The sequence below is a fragment of the Triticum aestivum genome, chromosome 1D (genome assembly GCF_018294505.1).
Source record: "Triticum aestivum cultivar Chinese Spring chromosome 1D, IWGSC CS RefSeq v2.1, whole genome shotgun sequence".
Classification (NCBI taxonomy): domain Eukaryota; kingdom Viridiplantae; phylum Streptophyta; class Magnoliopsida; order Poales; family Poaceae; genus Triticum; species Triticum aestivum.
This window is the reverse complement of record NC_057796.1, coordinates 301,665,532-301,670,339: the sequence shown is the minus strand read 5'-3', so window position 1 is coordinate 301,670,339 and position 4,808 is coordinate 301,665,532.

Genomic DNA, 4,808 nt, shown 5'->3' with positions numbered 1-4,808 from the left:
GAAAGGCGGGGTGGGGGTGGGGGCGGGGGCGGGCAGTCGGTGGCACGGTGGAGGGCAAGGCGGGGCGAGGAGGGAGGGCAGGGCAGGGTGGGGGGATCGGCGGCCGGTGGTAAGGCGGGGGCGACGGCGGAGGGCAGGGCGGGGGCGAGGGCGGCGGCACGAGATGGGGGAGAAAGTGAAAACGAGGTCATTTTCACTCTTAGGGGGTAATGAAGCCTAACTGTTCATTGTTAGGGCTGGCGCAGGTGACGTTGCCAACGCCAGCACTGGGTTTTTAAAATAGGGTCGGCCACATATTCGTGGATGGCGTTTTGAGTGACGACATGCATAATACAGATATTTACAATGACACAAATTCTTCTCGTGGTTTAGAGTACATAAATACGGTACGGTTAATTTAGGGTACGTGTACGTACGTACACGGTATACATAGCTAGAAAACTTGATACACAAATGAATCATGCAATACGACGTTGTTTTACAACCCTCTCAACGATGGTTTGGGTCTTCTTAATCTTGCTTGAGTACTTCCGGCCAGCGCTATGACTCTTTCTCAGGAAGGGACGTCCTATCGCAGGCAAGGTAGTTCTGCTCCTTCTAGTGGTGTAGTCTTGCTCTTCATACATCTCCTATTCTATTGGGTCCACGCCAAATTGATCATAGCCATCAATGTTGGCGACTCCGTTCATTCCGACGATGCTCCTTTTGCCTCTCCGGACGACAACACGACTCAGCTTTGAAGGGTCAGTTAAATAGAAGCATTGTGCCATATCCTTAGCGAATACCAAGGCTCATATTTTGGTAGTGATTCCTTTCACTCATTTTGCACCAGCAGGTTGTGCTTTGGGTAGAGACATGGTAATGAAACCACGTTCTTCATGCTCGACGTTCTTCGCCCATCTGACCCTGAACAATGGCACCGTGTAATCTTAGCCGTACTCAAGTTCCCATATCTCACTATAAAAAAAATACACTTCCGTGATGATACGTGTTTGTCACAGTAGGTCGCGTTTTTTGTCATGCATGTACATCCATGACGATGTTATGACAGAATCAAGATAGTCATACCTGTGCTATCGTAGAAGTGTTCCATGACATTACCAAAATTATCATCACGGAAGTGTGCACTTCCATGACGATAAATCGCGCGTCACAGAAGTGCTTTCGTCAAGGGTGACCGACACGTGCCATCCACCGTAACGGAACGCTGTTAAGCTATCGGGTTGGGTTTTGGATCCGATAACCCGTTAACAGCCCCGACCAATGGGGATTTTCCACGTGTAAAATCATCATTGGCTGGAGGAAACACGTGTCGGCTCATCGTTGGGACGGATGTCATCCACTCATTGGATAGAAGGCGCCTATGATACGTCGACACGTGGCACGGCCCAACAGAGGCCCATTCCTGTGAAAAGGCCGGCCTGTTTGACTTGGTCAAAAGGTGGCGGGCCGGCCCATGAAAAGCCTGTTAACGGCATGTTCGCATATCGCCCATTTACAGCCCGCTAACCCAAGGCCCGTTACGCCCTATCCGAATTAGGCCCAGTAGCGTCATCTGGGCCATCCAATATGATTCCAGCCCGTTTTCACTTCTGGCCCATGTATGGCCCATGACGTCTTTTGGCCCATATGAGGCCCTATGTAACTCTAGGTCTATTAACGGCCCGTGGTGAAACTGGCCCGTAATGAACAGTGTATCACTTTACACCCATTAACGGCCCGTGGTGAAACTGGCCCGTAATGAACAGTGTATCACTTTACACCCATTAACGGCCCGTGGTGAAACTGGCCCGTAATGAACAGTGTATCACTTTATACCCATTAACGGCCCGTTATTCCGTTGGGCCGTTTCCAGCCCATGTTATCTTTCGGCCTTCTCAGAGCACATTTATTCTTGGGCTCATTTCCAGCATTCGTTTACTTACGGCCCGTTACTGTCATTTTCTGCTTGTGGGCCAAATTCAGCCCGTGGTTACAGTCGGCCCGTTTGTGATCCGTTAATACGTTGGGCCGTTTTCATAGCGTCATCAAATACGGCCTATTAACGATGGCACATTATGGTCGGCCCATGAACGGACGATTCCAACTCTAGCCCGTTTATGGCCATAATGTGGCCTGTTATTGGCCCATGTTTGGTCAATCGATCATACGACCCGTATAAGGCCCATTGATGATATGGCCCGTAGAAGGCCCATTGTTTCTACGGCCCGTAGAAGGCCCATTGTTTCTACGGCCCGTAGAAGGCCTACTGTTTCTACGGCCCGTAGAAGGCCCAATGTTTCTATGGCCCGTAGGAGGCCCAGTGTCACTACAGTAAATATTAGCCCATGGTTATTGTGGCCTAGTTTTAAAAAATAGGTTATTGCAGCCACTAGCAAAACGTGGAAAAAGAACTGCACTGACTACAAGCAAACAAATAAACAAGACAACAAGGAAATAAATAAGCAAGCAACTTATGCTAGGCTATCACGGCTATTACACATATTACATCCACTTGGCATCAAAGTTCGCCACCTGTGCAAATATAGGGAACAAAGCAGCATATAAACGCCGCAGCAAAACAAGTCCAGAACTGAAACCACTTCAGAAGAGTTCAAGAAACAATATCCTGGGTACCCATAATGCTAGCAAGATGCTTAGCAAGCTTATTAACTTTCTCTTGTTTGGCGCTTAAATCCTCCAGCGCTTGCTGTTGCACAAGAAAGTACGTGTCTGAATTCTGCAGGGACTTCCTCAGTCCTTCGGCTTCTTGCCGCAGCACAGCTGACTGATGCCTTTCAGCTTGTAGCTGAGACTGAAGAACCCGAAGTGATTCAGGCAGCGAGTTCGAAGAGCTTGTGCCAGCGGTACTGGCCAGTAACTCGAACACTACATCAACGCAGGACTGTGGGGTTTTCTCACTGTCTACAAGATCGTTTTTATCACCTTTCTTGGAGACCAACAGGGTTGTCTCACTATCTTGAACCTTATCTGCATTACTTTCTCTACCATTGCATAGTGGGGTGCTCTTCTCCAATATTCTGTTTGCATACTACAAGAGAAACAAGCAGACACATCATAGGTTTAGCTTGTAGTATACGAAACTCATTTTGGTAAATCGGTTCAGTAGTAAGGTGGACAGGATAACAGCATGAAACAAACATATATCTATGTACTATGCTCACTGTATTGTCCATATCATTCTAGTTTATGTTCCCTAATCAAGATAGAGACACAGTTCAACTCATATATTTTTAAGACACAGCAGCATAGGCAGAATATAAGTGTGAGAAACTACACAACATTGGCAGCACTTGTAATGTGCATCACATGAGAACATAACTGTTTATACAACTTAAACTGAAATCAACATAGAGCAAGAAGTTAGAATAGCAATCCAGTTAAAGAAATAGGTTTAAAACATACCTGTTGCGCCATTGGAGATTCAATTGGATCCTTCAAATTCAAAAGTAGTTGGTATGAGTAAATACAGTGATGCAACAACAAAGGAGTATGGACCATAGCTACAGAATCTGACCTGAGAACAGTTGCTCTTCTGCTTTAAACATGGAGTTTGGGTTAGCTGTGGTGGTCTTCGTGCTTTGGGCATTGTAGTAGCTTTACAAACTGCTCGTGTGGGGGTACTCTGTGGTGGACATGGTGCTTTGTCAACTATAAGTGGGTTACTATCCGCTGGGGTTGCGGTTAGATGGGTTGTAGCTGGTTCTCTGCCCAACGGTGTAAGTGTTTAATCTGGAAGAGTCTCGATTATGTGTGGTGGGGCTAGTTTGTGGGCTAGTACAACCATGGTTCTATCTGCATCGACGGGTAGCACTGTCTTTTGTGAAGAACGGGTTTTTGCTCCCTTAGATACTTCCATCACCCCCTCCAATTCAAATGGCTAATAAACAAGAAAAGAAATTGAACGTACAGACATTGTATGATAGACAGATGTGGTAATTCACATATATGTTGTCTAACCAAACAGGATAGCATGACACAATTTCACATATATGATGCCTAACTAAACAGGATAGCATGACACAGTTTCAGATATATTATGGATAACTTAACAGGATATAATGGCATAATTCAACATATGATGAGTACCTAAATAGGATGACATGACAAAACTATATGATGTCTTTCTAAAATAGGTTGGGATAAAATAATTCACATGCATGTTGTCTAAGTATATAGGATGGCATGATATAATTGACATAATTGATTCATATACTAAGCAGCTAGCACTCGCATGTATGATCTCTAAACTAAGCAGATAGAATTCAATATTGTGCATATGATGTCTAAATTAAGCAATGCAAGACACCATATGCATCATATGAGAAATATAAACATTGCAACTTAGAGCATACACCTCAGGTGGGATATAGGACTGGTCATCTGTCTCTGAATCCTCCTCTGAGGAGCTCCCTGTAACCATCGAGATATATGCTTCAACAGGTACCATTGCCTGCTCTGAAGACCTTGTTTTCACTCAAGATTTTTCCATAACCGGCTCAAATGGCTGATACACATGAAGAGTAGTTCAATATACACAGATTGTCGACAAATGGAATACGTAATGAAAAAAAAGATGGCATGAGATAATTCACATATATGATGCCTGGCTCCATGGCGGTGCATAATTCACATATATGATAACTGGCTGAAAAACATGGCATTGCATAATTCACATATCTGATATAGAAAGCAAACAGGAGGCATTCACACAAAGCATGTCTAATCTAAGCAGATGGCATGGCAATGCAAGACACCATATGCATGATATGAGAAATATAACCCAGCCAAGTTAGAGCATGCACCTC